The sequence below is a fragment of the Olea europaea genome, unplaced genomic scaffold (genome assembly GCF_002742605.1).
Source record: "Olea europaea var. sylvestris unplaced genomic scaffold, O_europaea_v1 scaffold1649, whole genome shotgun sequence".
NCBI classification, from domain to species: domain Eukaryota; kingdom Viridiplantae; phylum Streptophyta; class Magnoliopsida; order Lamiales; family Oleaceae; genus Olea; species Olea europaea.
This window is the reverse complement of record NW_019234147.1, coordinates 69,811-86,755: the sequence shown is the minus strand read 5'-3', so window position 1 is coordinate 86,755 and position 16,945 is coordinate 69,811.

The following is a 16,945-nucleotide window of genomic DNA, read 5'->3' as shown; positions in this document are numbered from 1 at the left end:
ATTCCTTGTCTATTCCAATAATCTTTCTCGTGTGCTGGATGTGAAATAAAAAAGATGAGAGGTGTAAAATGGACAATATAAGATTTTTTGATCAATTGACTAATAGAAACAAGGTTGTATTGGAAACCAGGAACCAATAACATATGATCAAGTTGAAGGGTTATAATTGAAGACTACGTACATGACTTGAGCAATGGTTTCCATGGGTAACATAAGTGTCTGTGAGTGAGAGGTAAAGTATATGTTTTGCATGGGGCAAGAAAGCCATACAAGACACATGGGTTGAATTCTCCATGGTTGAAATGATATATTAATTGCAAAAAAAATATAACAATAACTACATAGAAGTTATCTGAGCGGTCAGGTTGCAAAAGATTCGTCATGTCGTGCCCCAAATCTAGTATTTGAAAAAAAAAAATTGAAGTGTTACCAAAATCTTCCTTATCAAATTTATGGGAATATAACACTATTGTACAAATATTGGGATTAGATCGATAAATCGATAATTTTAAATTCAATAATTTAAATGAGAAAATTTTCATACAAAATTAAATCTTAAATACTAAGATTTTAACTGTCATATTTGATTTAACATATGATGTCAAAGGCTCGAACGCCAAAACTACTAAAATAACATGCACATAATTAAACATAAAAATGTTTTTAAAATAAAAATTTGAAATAAATCCTTGCAAGTATTTTACTTGATGATCAATAAGTATCACATATTCAATATTCCACACTTCCAACACGACCCATTCTAATATGTAAGTTATTGTAAGATTGAGTATTTTGAAAATACCCGATAAAAATATGTGCAAATTCTTATTTAAAATGATATATAAATATAAAATTAAATAGCATATCAATATAGATTTAGATAAATCTAATCACAATATCAGATAGCTCAAAAAATTTCTTTAGAATTCCTATATCCCATAGGATTCACACGTTTGGACCTAACGGTCTATCCTAAAGGATTTACATAAAAATCAACCCGGTGACCTTAGAGCATTTCATGCCTAAATTATATAAACATCTAGAAAACGAGAATTCACCAAATGGGCTTCTTTATACATTAGATCCTTTTGTACTTCTAATGAGTCATAGCTTATCATATGCTCGAGATCATGCACATTCTTTATGGACACATGGAATATACTATAGGTCTCAACTTTCCTTCTTGCCAAACCTAAGAATCCTTTTTATTGGTGCAACCTTTATAAACACTTTTTTCAATCACTTCAAATTCTACAAACTTTCTTCGTTGGTCTATATAGCTTTTCAATTTATCTTGAGCTGAGTTTATTCTGTCTCTAATTTTATTAATTGCTCGCACTATCCTTGTGATAATTTTCGGACCTAAAATTCAATTTTCTCCGACTTTGTCCCAATGTATCGAGTATTTGCACCTTTTACCATAAAGGGCTTCATAAGAAGCAATGCCAATAATAGCTTGAAAGTTATTATTATATGCAAACTCCTCTAACAATAAGTAAGATTCCCAACTACCTAGAAAATTTAAACACGTGCCTGAAGCATATCTTCTAAGATCTGAGTAGTCCTTTCAACTGTCCATCATATTAAGGATGATATGCAGTGCTGAAGCTTAACTGTGTCCCCATAGCTCCTTGCATGCTCTTCCAAAATTTGGAAGTAAATCTTGGATATCGATCTGAGATGATAAATGCTGGGACTCCATGCAACCTAACAATTTCCTTAATATATAATTGAGTAAATTGATCCATACTATAGTTCATTCTTACTGAAAAATGAGCTGACTTTGTCAATCGGTCCACAATTACCTAAATAGTATCGCGCCGTTTAGCTGATTTCGAAAAATCTACAACAAAATCCATTGCTATGTGCTCCCATTTTCACTCTGAAACTTCCAATGGGTTTAATGGTTCGATGGCCTCTAATGTTCTACTTTAACTTGCTGACATATCATACACTTCTCAACAAAGAGACCATACCCTATCTTCACATTCTTCCACCAAAATATATCACAGAGTTCTTGATACATTTTACACTATCGTGATGTGTAACATATAGTATAGAGTGATCTTCATCTAATATTTGAATCTATCTTTCGAAAATGAATGATAGTGCGATGCTAATTATCTCCATTGACGAGATTGCTAGGAAACACTAGTAGTAAAAGGGCGCTACTTTTGTTGTTGGTTGACGTGACTTCTTCTGGTGTATTCCTTTATTGCATATAAAAGTCCCATAAGGTATCTTTGTATTCTGTATGGAGCAACTGTGGAGTATAGTACAGCGTGGAAAGTGAGGCCTTGTCTTGATAGAAGGTTACCACTCTTTGTCCAAGGCCGTTTCCCATCCTAAGCAGTTCATAGGAAACAGATAGGTGTTACCTATCCCAAGCGAAATCATAAATAAACTCTACCAAGGATTGCCAAGCATTTGGTACGGAATTTTTTCCCTCTCTTTTTAGTAACAAAATGAACGAAAAGTAGGACCAAACTAAGAGTTAGTAGCATAAACAAAGATGGATTTGTGAATACGATGTAGAGGAAATCAAGGAAAAATATTTAGTTATAGATTGGATTGCTTGTCAACTGTGCTTTAAAAGACCGATAAAAACTAAACAATTATTTATCTATGGAGAAACTAGGTAAGCATGAAGGAGTGGAGACTCTGCTAAAAAGTCTACTTGAATGAGCTAGTCAACTTCTCTCTAGTTCTGTACATGCACAAAGAATGTCCCATTGTCCCATAACTTGGTTAATATGTTCTCAACCATTCTTGCTCCAATTTGACCTTGTTGGCAAGCGATCCCAGTTCGCGATAGAGAATCAAACTTTTTTGATCGAGATACCATTGATGAGCATCATCATAAGAAATGAACTTCTTATAATGAAAAGCTATTGTTGAGCTTAATATTATATAAACATTATCCTTTTTTTCATCATTATCCAATTGAAAGTCTTTCCTTATCCCTTCGATATACATAAACTTTTCTCGAACATCATGCCACTATCATCTGCTATTTCAAAACCCTTTCTTTTACCTATACCAACCTCTGCCTTAATTTTCCTCAAAAAAGGGGCCATTATTTTGGGCATGCTTGATTCGATTCCTAACAGTGGATCAAATGTTTAATGTTGCAATCCTCGCAATACCTGAGTTGGTGGAATGACAACTTTTAATTTCATCTTCTTAGACTCCTTTACCATCTGAACTTAAGTTGTGGGTAAAATTGCTAATTGTCATACTATCTTTCTACTAAGAGTATCTGCGCAACATTAGCCTTACTATGATGGTAATCGAAAGTATAGTCATAATCCTTAACTATCTCCAACTATCTTCTCTGCTTCATATTCAAGTCTTTTTGAGTTAAAAAAATATTTTAAGCTCTTATGATTTGTGTAAATGTATCATTTTCCCCGAAGAGGTACTGATGCCATATCTTTAAAATATGTACTACCGCTACGAACTCCAGATCATACGTATGGTGGTTTTGCTTATGTTGTTTTAGTTGTCTTGAGGTTATGTGATTACCTTTCCATACTACATCGGTACACATCCAAAACCCTGTTTGGATGCATCAATGTATATAAGAAATCCACTCGAACCCTCTGGTATAGCTAAAACTAGAGCTGTAACCAATTTCTGTTTCAATTCTTGAAAGCTCTCCTCACATTCTTAGTCCATTGAAATTTTACCCCATTCCTAACTAGTTGGGTCATCGGCCTAGCTTTTTTGGAGAGTCCCTCAATGAATCTTCGATAATAACAAACTAGTCCAAAGAAACTACGAACTTCACCTAAATTTGGCATCTATAGCAGTTGGTTACTACCTTAACTTTAGTAGGGCCTACTTCAATCTCTTGCACAATAACTACATGACCAACAAAAACATACGATTGAGCCAAAATTTACATTTGTTGAATTTGATATACAATTTCTCCCTTCGTAGTGTTTCCAGCATTATATTGAGTTGTTCTTCATGTTAATCCTTATTCCTTAAATACACCAAAATGTCATCGATGAAGACAATGATAAGTTGATCTAAATACTGATAGATTACCCTATTCATCAAATCCATAAATACCTTAGGAGCATTCATTAAATCCAAAGGTGTTCTAGTGAAATCATAATGACCATAGCAAGTTCTAAATGTCATCTTTGAAATATCGTTTGCCTTCACTTTCAACTGATGATAAACTAACCTCAAATCAATCTTGGAGAACACTATTGTACATTTCAACTGATTAAATAGGTCTTCAATTCGGGAAAAGGGATTTTTTTGATAGTAAATCAATTTAGCTTGCTATGATCAATGCATATCATCGTTGAACCATCTTTTTTCTTGATAAATAAAACTGGTTCACCCGAATGAGATATACTTGGTCGGATGTAATCTTTATCCAACAATTCTTGCAACTGTATCTTCAATTCCTGTAGCTTTTTCTGCACCATCCTATATAGAGCTTTAGACACTAGCGCAGCCCCAGGCATTAGCGCAGCTCCAGGCACAAGGTCAATTGTAAACTCCATTTTTCTATCAAGTGGTGCGGTCATCGGGGAATATATCAATGAAATCTCTTACAATCGGTACATTAATAATGGTGAGCTCAGATTGTTGAGTTTCATATATACTTATTAGAAATCCATAGTCAGATCTTTTTTAACATCCTTTCTACCTTCATGCTGCAAGGCGAGATACATGTTTAACTCGTATAGCAAAAAATAGAAACTCTTGCTCCCTAGGCTTTTGTGAAATTACTTCCTTCTCAAAACATAAAATGGTTACGTGGTTTTCTCACCAACAAGTCCATTCCTAGAATGACATCAAAGTTTTCCATGTTTAGAAGGTATATATCAGCTTTAAATTCTTTTTCATCCATTTCTAAATTTATCGCCCTAGCAATCTAATTGGTGTTCAAAGTTATACCTGAAATGATAATTGCTTCTAGAAAACTATTGGATTTTTCACATGCAGTACATCCTTTTGCAATACATGTTGTAGAAATAAATGAATAAGTTACTCTCGACTCTATAAGAACATATGCAGGTAGCTCAGATATTAATAGAATACCTTTCATTAAGTTTGGATTTTCTATTGTCTCTTCTTGGGTTAAAGCAAAGGCTTTGTCTTTCACTTTCTTGCCCAACTTATAGTCTTTCTTATGTTGATGCCTTCCAGTCTGGGACAAAATGGCCCTCTTGGGCATATCAATAACAGACCTTTTTCCGAAACAAGCACTTTCTCGATAAGCCTTGTTGCATTTACAACATGGTAGACTAACTTTATTTGGTTTATTTTGATACTAATCCTGATCCTGATCCTACATTGACCTTCTTAAATTATCTAAACTTTTTCTCTATATTAGATCCATTCCACTTTTATTTTCCATATGATTAATTTACTTGCTTAGTCATTTGATCTCTAGACATAACTTGATTCCAACCTCCTAGCCTTATTTGGCTCAACGTCCACTAGGTGTAGGGCATACCTAGAATGTTGTTTGAACATCCTTTCATAATCGTGAAGCAACATCTTTCCCTATTTCAATTATAGGAACTCTGACTCCCTCCGATTTCCCAAGGATTGGATAAATTCCTTTGTCATCACTTTTTCAAACTGCGCCCAAGTCATAGCACATTATTGTACTTTCGTTCTAGTGCGCGAACCAGACTCCGTCAATGGCTTACTGCTTCGACCAGTATAAATTCGGCACATGATAACTGTTATGTGTTAGTACATGCCATGTGCTTATAGATTTGTTCTAGTCCTCTTAACCATTTCTTGACTACCAAATGGTCCTCTTTATTGTCAAAATAAAAAGGCTCAAAACGGCAGAATTGCTCTACAATTGAACCCATGTTGTGAGCATTTAGCATTCCACTCTGAAGAGGCGTTGTGGCTCAATGCCTACCAAGGTTATGCATCGCTCTAATTAGATCCCTGAACATAGTTGCTTTATTATGTTTGTAGGAACCCGAGAAATAAAATGAAATTAGGCTATTTTTTTAATTTGTGACTATATAGCACCACGAGCCTAGCCCATAGACGAACCTTATGCTCGACATGTTTTCTAAGTAGGGCGTAATTTAATATTGACCTTATGATAAAATTTTATTTGTTTAAGACTAGATTCAAGTATATGTTATGACCGAACTATAAGGAAAATAGAGTCTATTAAGTTTTAATTGGGAATCTATGATGTTCATTTATTTTGCCAGTTTAATAAGCTGTATAGACCAAGGACAACATATTATACCTAGGAATGTATTTCATTATTGGTAGATAAACAAATCATTTAATTTTTCCAAAAACACACATTTCCATAGTTTCAATACTCTTGGAAATTTGGATTGTATAGTTTCCATATATTTGAAAACTTGGAATGAAACCTAAAAATCAACCAATCAAATTCCTTTTGGGAAGGCAACCGTACACCCATTTTCCTATTCCAATTTTTTTTTATATGCTATCCAATATATAAATATATATGTAATATATACATTGAAACACATACACTTTGAACCAAAAACGTTCCAAATAAGAGAAAGAAAAAATTGAGGCAGATTTTTATTAAAAGAGAGAAAAGAGCATTGGTCGCATTCGGGAAACAATATCTACATCCAACTTCATCAATTCAAAAGCGTCAAACGAAGGTAGATAAAGGTGCAAGTGTTATTTTCGTTTTCAAATTATGATTTTTCTTTAAAGATTTGAATGAAATGGTACCTTTGGGTACGGTGCTTCGGTACCACTATAGTTTGAATGATCATTCTCCGGCTCTACGTATTATGATAATGCTATAGATATCGGATTTTGCTGAAAATCCAACTACGTGCGACAGTATGAATCTATGGTTCGAATTTTCTAATTTGATTACGATATGCACCGATGATATCTATTGAATTTCAAATTCATGGGTTAAATCCCTTCTTACAGGATAATTTGTTTTTGTTGGGGTGTGGATGATGGTAGTTGAAGATGCAATATGTCATGAAAAAGCCGGTGAATTAACGTCTTTAAATTGATTATGAAATATTTGCGTTTCCTTTTAATTAGTTTTTCTATGGACATCGTATGTGAAACTATTTCTACGAACATTTCCTTATGAATAAGCTATGTTTGATATATATATATATGTGTGTGTGTGTGTGTGTGTGTGTGTGTGTGTATTTATGTGTGATCTAGAATTTACTTACGAAACACCGTTTACAAAAAAAAAAAAAAAAGTGTTAACTATTTAATGTTGCTGTTTTCTTAAAAATTTCAGTTTCTGCTAAGACTTTAGAAATTTGTAACTAATTTGTTACTTCGAATACTTAAACAAAGCTAATAGTGTTTGATAGCCTCATAAGTTAGCTACTAAATAAACTTGAAATCATGTCAATCCGATGCCGGTAAGATTTTATATGTCACTTTAAGTAAACGGAGTGTTGCTGCTTTCTGAAAATTCCAGCTTCTGCCCTCGACCTTAAAAATTCGTAACTCAATCACTACTTGGGATTTTTGGACAAAACCAATGGGATTTAATAGTCTCATGGATTAGCTACTGTACAAACTTAAAATCATGTCAATCCAATATCTATAGAATTTTATATGCTATCTTAAGTATGCTACGCTGGGTTACCTCCCAAATCGAGTCGCTGCGGGGTTTTGAAAAATATTTTAATACCCCATATATTGCCGACGAAAGCCGATTTTAGGCTATAACATATTGTAAGGAGTTTCCTACCTTAAAATAAAATTTCATGAAGTTTCGGGGTCGATAGCTATGCAAACGAATTTACTTTGTCACTTACTATACGAGATAGAAAAGAAAATAGCCTTGTTTTTAGTTTTAGTGGGATTTTGGAAAATATTTTTAACATCTCGTATGTCGCCGACAAAAGCTGAATTTTGGATATGTTATATTATGAGAAGTTCCCTACTTTCTCTTAAAGTTTCGTGAAATTTCAACCTAAATTACTATGTAAACGAGTTTACTTTAAAACTTACTGCGCAAAGAAAAAATCGGAAGTCAAACAGCAACATTTATTTTTTATTTTTTTTTTTAAAATTTGCCTAGAAATTTCACGTAAGTAATGTATTTATGCATGGATGTCACCCTGAAGACATTGGAAATTAGTTTCTTTTGTAATGAGATATGTTGTCATTTATTGTTCTAAATAAATAAAATTTCTTAAATTAAATCTTTATACTTTCCGCTAAAAGTTCAGCTATTTATTAAGTTTACGGCTAAATGTACAATTAATCTAGCGACATTTCGGTCTTTGCAGGTTGGGACGTTACAGCGTGGTATTAAATACATGCTCTGTAAGTGAAAGAGTCGGGTTTGTCACGTAGTTCTCATAGGACTGAATGATAGATCTACGGTTTAGCGCTGCTCTATAAGTTGCGGCCTATTGTATACATGCTCGGCAAGTGAAGGAGTCGGGTTTGTCACGTAGTTCTCATAGGACTGAATGATAGATCTACGGTTCAACGCTGCTCTATAAGTTGTGGCCTTTGTGGCAATTTGAATGATAGATCTACGGTTCAATGCTACTCTATGGTCTTTTTAGCGATTTGATAAGTTCTAATCATATTTGTCACATAAGTGTCCAATTATAAGTGAAAGAGTCAGGTTTGTCATGTAGTTCTCATAGGACTGAATGATAGATCTACGGTTCAACGCTGCTCTATAAGTTGCGGCCTTTGTAGCAATTTGAATGATAGATCTACAGTTTAATGCTACTCTATGGTCTTTTTAGCGGTTTGATAAGTTCTAGTCATATTTGTCACATAAGTGTCCAATTATATTTTATCTTTATTAGTGATATCAAATTATAAATTATGCTCGTCTGGTTTTAATATAAAAGCTAATCATCATACCTACATATATATTAAAACAAAATAATAACATGCATAACATATTTCATTCTAAACATCATAATCATTTCATGAATTCAAACTTAAATAATTTATAAATCATGCTCGAAACATAAATGGAGTATAACATTTACTTTCATACCTTGGTTTCGTCAGAGGATAGTTGATTGATAAAATGCCATGGATCTTATTTCAATACTTGTTCAATAAAAATCTCATAATATATAGAACAAAAAAAAAAGGTAGACACTTATTGGCATGTATCTAGCAAAATAATAATAATAATAATAATAATTTTCTCACAAAAGGCTATGAAACACTAATTCATGCTGGCATATTTTAAAAATTTAGACATGGGGATTCTATTATAAATTTCATGACTTGAACATGAATATTGTGGCATGTAATTAATGGTATAGAAAACTAAACCCAGATTGTGCTGTAAAAATCTAACGTGGAATAAGTATTACTTTTGTAAGAACGCATATATCTTGTTAAATATGGAATGATAATATAATTGATGAAAAGTTTACATGAGATTTAATAATTTTAAAAATTAATGCCCGCCTTCCCCCTTTTAGTTGCTCTCAAATCTCATAAATGAGAAGCCAAATTAATAAGATTAGACAATGGTGAAGCCCAATTTCATTTGCTCAATACATGGAACAAGAATACGTTGGCAGAATGAATGTTCACTGCCATCCAAACGTCAACTACAAGAAATTTTCAAAATTTGTCATGTTGCTGTTGTGATCACCGTATAAAATCACTTTGCATAGGGTACTTTAACAACAATTTTCAAGATTTAATACACGTCAACAATGTATATTATGCTATCATTAATATATAAAGAGCATTATCAAATTATTTATTAAAAAAAATTATTTTATTATTATTATTATTTGTTTTACAAACAATGGTCAAATGCATATATTTAATAAAAACAACATTCATTATTCAAATTGAAAAGTTATTTTTTTCTTCCTAATTAATACCATTACAAAAATAATCTATACACATGAATCACATATAGTTTACAGAAAGGTAGACCTGGGCTCTGATACCAAATATAACACCCTAAATCTAGTATTTGTTTCTTAAAACTTGATAAGGAAGATTTTGGTAACACTTCAGATCGATAAATCAATAATTTTAGATCGATAAATCAATAATTTTAAATTCAACAATTTAAATGAGAAAATTTTCATACATAATGAAATCTTAAATACTACGATTTTAACTATCAAATTCAATTTAACAAAGGATGTCAAAGGCTTGAACGCCAAAAGTACAAAAAATAAAGTGCACATAATTAAGCGTAAAAATGTTCTTAAAATAAAAGTTTTCAACAAACCTTACTAAAATTTTATTTGACAAACCATAACCATCATTCGTTCAATCTTCCATACGTCCAACATGACCAGTTCTAATTTCAATTTATTTTAAGAGTGATTTTGAAAATACCTGATAAAAATATGTGCAAATTCTTTTTTAATATGAAATAAATATAAAATGACATAACATACCAATATTCTTGGATTTAGAGTAAGCTGGTGGTGATATCGGAGCTCAATAAATTTCTTTGAATTTCAATATCTTGTAGGATTTATACATTTGGACCTAGTGGTCTATCCCAACAGATTTACATAGAAAATCGACCAGAAGACCTTAGAGTATTTCATGCCAAAATTATATGAACATTTAGAAAATGAGTATTCACCACATTGCAATATGTATTCTTACCTCAAATCGATACCTAACAATTAATCTGAAAATGACTTGTATGTTATAAACTAGTAGAAAAGAAAAATAGAAAAAAAAAATTCATATATGCAGCTTACCATATTTGTAGGCAGCTTACTGTATATCCCGCCTACTGTTTTTGTAGCTTACCGTATATGCTGCTTACCGTATTTGCAGCCTACCGTATTTGCAAACAACTTATCATATTTGCAGCTTATCGTATATGGTGCTTATCGTATTTGTAATTTACCGTATTTTCATATACCGATTTTTGCACTTACAAATATCGAGAATTCAGAACATTGTATATTCACTTACCAAATCGAATGTCAAAAAAATTTCAGATTTTTATTTTTTTAACATAAGCATAAAATAAATATTAAAATATGTGAAGCACAAAATATAAAATGCATATGAATATGGTGCTCAATCTTTAATTTTCCAATATTGAATTACATAAAATTTAGAAATATAATCTTCACATTCAACTCAATCATATTAACACTATCAAATAATACAGGCAAAATAGGTTGTATAACCTCGTATATTTCTTATTCAAGTATGAAATATACAAGCATATTTTTTCTAGATGATACTATACTGTTATGCAATTGTAAAAATAATTTACAATTATTTTCTTATATTATGAAAATATTTCTAGATTTTGCTTCAAAAACTTTCCAAAAATCTAAAATTCATACGCTAATAAAAATATGATAAATACAAAATCCGTGCAACGCACGTGACAGTGACTAATAATTTTCTAAATAGTTGTGTAAGTTGGATACAACAAGAGTTGCAATATCATGGAGTAAAAATTGTAGATGAGGCAATTGTAGTTGCCGAATCATTGACGGAGTTCCAAAGAATTATATAAACACAAGTGAGAACCTTTAAACCCGCCGAAGAGAATTTCGACAAAGGTGGGGGGCATAAGAAAGGATAAATAGCAGGGTAAGCCAGATTAGAGACCCAATCCTAAAGTTGATTATAGATCCGATTGTAATAAGCAATGCTCTTAGTAGAAAGGTGTATTGTGAGAGCTAATGTATGTGGAGGCCCAAATCAATGACAACAAACATAGACACTCATAGATACTTGTGCCATGCACAACTTCATCATGGAAGATGAAGCGAGGAGGCTAGGACTGAAAGTTCACAATGGGGATGGACTGTTTAAAATAGTAAATGTGATTGTGAAGTTATTAGCTGGCATAGTTCGTGAGGTAGAATTACGCGACTGGTTTGTGGCATAGACCCTTTGATCTTTCGATAACACCTATGGATGACTTTAGATTGGTGTTAGGCTTGGATTTCTTAAGAAAGGCAAATGTAGTTCCCATGCCTTTGTTTGGGTCAGTTTGCATATTGGAGAATGGATCTTAGTGCATGGTCCTTACCGTTTTCGCGAGAATGGATGCGAGACAATTTTCAATGATGCGGGTAGACAAAGACTGGGAACAAGAAGAACTGGCAGTCTTTGCTCAGTTGACAGTTGAGGCCAAACTTACCGTTGATGATGTGGTTTGGCCCATTGTAATTGGAAAAGTCATTGAGGGAAGTAAGGACATGATGCCCAAGGAGTTGCAAAGAAAACTATCGCCTAGGAGGGAAGGTGATCATCTCATCAAGTTGGAACTTTGTGCTAAATCTCTGACCATGACTCCTTATCGTATGGCAATCTCGAAGTTGAAGAAATTTCAAAAGTAGTTAATGGAACATCACCCTGATGGAAATGAATTTGATGCAAGTGCCAAAGAGGGCGAGACTAGGATATTCTAGGTCGAAATTGGGATGTTGGACACCACTGGGCAATGAATGTTTGCACCCAAGTAGAATAACTTGAAGTGTGATATGATTAGGAATCCACAGTACAAAGTGGGAGAATGAAGTAGACCTATGATAATTTAAGTCCAAGCTTCGGCATTATACGACAACGAGGACGTCGCTAAATTCGATGGAAGAGTACTTACATCCTCTCGGTCGTGGTCGAAAAGTCTAGATAGCGAGTGCAAAACTTAGAGAAGACAGGGCAATTCGATAAGACGTGACTATCTATGGTAGAAGACACGGACAGGCTAGATAGGCACGAAAATGAGGTTTCTGTAAGTCAAAAACTATAGATTTGAGGAAGACAAATATCGTGGACTGTAGCCAGTTGTTTTGGATGCAAGTGAATGCCAACTAGCAAAGTTCAACTTGACTACAACAAGCTTGAAAGAAGCAAAATTTAATTTGAATACTATGAGATGGACATGTCAACTTGCATAAGAGTTGTAGAGACCTACGACTTACAAGGAATCAAACATCAATTTGGCTATCACTTTGCACAATGGAGGATTTGCCACCAATTATGGCCATGGATCCAATTAAATATTGACCATTGATTCCGACTTGTCTTCTAAGACATTGTCTATAAATAGATGTGTCGGTTCATTTGTAAATCCCATGTAGTGATAGAGTGAAGTGAGATTAATTTTGAGCGATTTTTTCCAAACTTATTGTCTTGTTCTTTTCCTTATAGTTTCATTCTCTACTCAAAGTTACCATATAATTTAGCATCATGAGTTAAATTCTCGTGGCCATTGAAAGGCCGATTTAACGTTATCTCGTGAGGGCAGGATTTGTGAAATGTTAATGCCTCACAATTCTAGTTTGATGGAGGAAACAAAACTAAATTGATGACATAGTGCTAGCCAAAGGCTTGTTCAATACATATTTTTCTAAAATCATTTTCAATAACGCATTCAATGAAAGTTATAATTTTTTATATTTTTAACCACACATTTTCTAAAAAACATATTTATCACTTGAAAATTTCATGCCAAACAAGCTTTAAAGTGATATGCATTCATGTAAAAGTTATTGTCGATAACTTGTTGCCAAAGAATGTCATGGCGAACTCAAAAAACAACATTTAAATTCTTATTTAGGGAAGTAATCTCGAGAAAGCTCTACATTCAAGTTATACAAAAAATTAAAAAATATATTCAACGAAACTTTTTGATTAACAAAATTATCTTTATTAATTTGCTAAAATATGTAGTATATTCCAATTTATCCTACATTCAATAAATTGATAAAACATTACATAAATTTGTATAATTTAAACTTTCTTTTTAAAATGTCTACTACATGTTTTGTATTAATTTTTACTTTTATTTATCATTTTATGTATGAAATGTCATATATATGCCATAAGTTGATGTGATAAAATATATTACAGAATAAATAATACGATATGCACTAAAATATTAATGCCAATGCTATTTCAATTAAAATTAATTATAATAGATTTTTACAGGATGGAAATAAATTATTAGAATTTAGTTAAATAAATAAGTAATACTGTGCAACTCTTTCGTAGTTAGGTGGACAAAATTTGTACTCATAGCACTTTTTTGGACTGTCAAACAAAGAGTCGAAGTTCAAAAAATCCCCACTAACAAAAAGCTCCATTTTAAAAAATCATATATTTCATAACTTCATAACTTCTATTATTTTTTAATCAAATATATAATTAATTTTAATCAAGCTCTATTAAAAAGGGAAACCTACAAAAATACCCTTAAAATTATGAATCTTTTGAAAAATCATATACTTTTAAAAGTTTAGTGTTTCTTTTATATTAAAAAATGACATGCAATCTCACTTTTATTAAAAAGTGGTGTTTCTCACTAAAAAAAAAAAATAATTATATAAATTTCAAGAAGATGATGGAAAAAGTGACCAAAAAAGTGATAGAAATCTAAATAAGGTGACACAAATTTATAAAAGATACACAGATTTAATAAAAAAAGTGACACTTATTCCACATTTTCCTTTGAACAAACACCTTGTATGCATCAATCTAATTGATTTAAAGCTTTTCTTTTCATATGTATTATATAAAATAAGGCTTGAATTTGTATGTTCAAATTTTAAAAAAATGCACACATATGCATCTGGTTAATTGTTCCAATGAGATAATGTAACTTTCTTTTAGAAAAGTTACATTTTGTCACTTTTTCACATTCTCTTTGAACGAACACATTTTATGCATCAATCTAATTGATTCAAAATTATCTTTTATGTAATAGCATAAAATAAAGCTTGAATTTGTACGTTCGAATTTTAAAAAATGTACACATATGCATCTAGTTAATTGCTCAAATACGATAGTGTGACTTTTTTTTTAGAAAAGTGACAGCATGTTACTTTTTCACATTCTCCATTCCGCAAACACTTTGTATGCATAAGTTTAATTGATTTAAAACTATTTTTTCATATGCATTGACACAAACAGTTTCTTCTCAAGTTCAATAATATTATTTTCAAACATATTTCCAATCACATTAGCGAAATCATCAAAAAGAAACTTCATGAATGTCATTATTTACATTATAAGGTAATTAAACCTAATCACATTGCCAACATGCAATTTGCTTCTCATTTAAGTTCCACTTCAACTAATGGAGACCAATCTGCTATCTCTTCAAACAATTATGCTCCAACAGTAATCCTAGAAAGAAATAGGTACCCAACCCCCATCATGTATATGTTCAGAACTTGCCTTCAAATCCTTAGCCTTTCCTCTCTTTCCATGGCCTCTTCCAGATTTATCCAATAGCCCAGATACATGAGTAAAGATTTATCCAGTTGCCCAACTTTCTGCCTAAAGGAGTAATTTAGTAATGTATTTGAATCAAACAATCAATTCCACAAACAAAATCCAAACTTCTCAAAATTTGACAAGAACAACAAATCATAGTTGAAAAGACTCCATAAATCTTAACTTCAAAAGACATTAAGATCCAAATGACCCTCAAAAGCGGAATACCAACAAGGAAAGTAAAGATTCAACCTCAAAATCTTGTAATCTCCTTTAAATAAGAATAAATTTACTCATACTTCTGTTTCTTCTTGTTTATTCACATTGAGTTTTTTCAACAACTCGTTTTTACCTAAGAAGGCCCATATTTGAGTTTGCCATTGACTACGCAAATGGGAAGATTGCATAGCAAACCATTCTGAACATTCCCATAACTACCTCCTTGTCCTGGAGGCTCTTCGGCGAAGGAGGAAAGCTTAGAATTTGATTGGAACATTTCCTTCGAGGGCGTCGTAAATTAATAAATGAAGGTATATTCCTTCAAAAGAATAAGAACCCCCCATCTCATGGCACGGCGTCCTTTCACTTACACTACAGCTCGCTTAACTATTTACGTTCCCTTGCTTGTCCTTCCTTCACACCTCACAGCAGCGGCATCTGTCTTTTAAGTTATTATAAGTCATTTCCTAAGCTAAGACGAGCGAAAATCAGCAGTCACTCTGCTACTTATCCTCTTTAGAGGATTACCAGCTCGAATTACATATTGAACAAAAGCATCTCTGACAGTAAACTCGAACTAAAACACTACATAATGCATACGCAACATTTAATGCCAATTGAAACTTTCATTTTCTAGAAAAACCTTGAAACTGAACAACAATTGAGTCCGTCTTACAATTGGGATCGCTTAATTCGTAAAATACAAATGAAAAACATTAAACATAAACGAAGCCCAAAAGTCAAGATAATTAAATCATTGATTGCTATAGGATCTTACTTCTTTCACAAAACTAAATTTTTATACGAAGATGAGGGCAAGATGCGCACAAGGAAAAGAAGACAAGACCTCTAGTTCAAATCAATTATTCAACTAAGGAACAACAATTAGTTTCTGAGACCCCATCAACGAATATGGTTGCAGATGCAGAATTTGCAATGAATGTTATAACAACAAATTCTAAAGACAGGAGATGGCACCAATGGAAAAAGATTGTTTGTTTTCTGAAATTGGGGATATTGAATTACGTTTTTGGGGGTTTGGGACTTTAGGACGTATTAATTATGTATTAAATGTTTTAATTAGTTTAAAAGGGTATTATTCAATTTAATTAGTTTAATAGGGCATTGAGCCTAATTTACCCTATTAGAAATCTAATTTTTTAGTTTTTTTTATCAAAACTAAACATGTGTAAAGTATCATCGCAACCGTCCTAACTAATAAAGGGGAAATAGTGTGCCCCTCATGGGGTGATCGAGTTGGTGGAATAGATGAGCCCGAAGATCTTTGGTCACTAGTTCGATTCCTCTACTAACACTTTCTCGATCGAGCTTGTTACACTAGACTTGCTTAGTGCTGTTTACTTGAATTGCGTGGTTTGCAGGCTATTACGTCAGTTCGAGGATATATCCAGTGTACATTCGAAGGATAACGGCTACGAGTTTCCCCTTATAAAAAAGGGGGGAAATAGTGATATTTGTTAAAATACGTGACTAAATTACAATTACTCAACCCTTACGGGTCAGATTGACAATA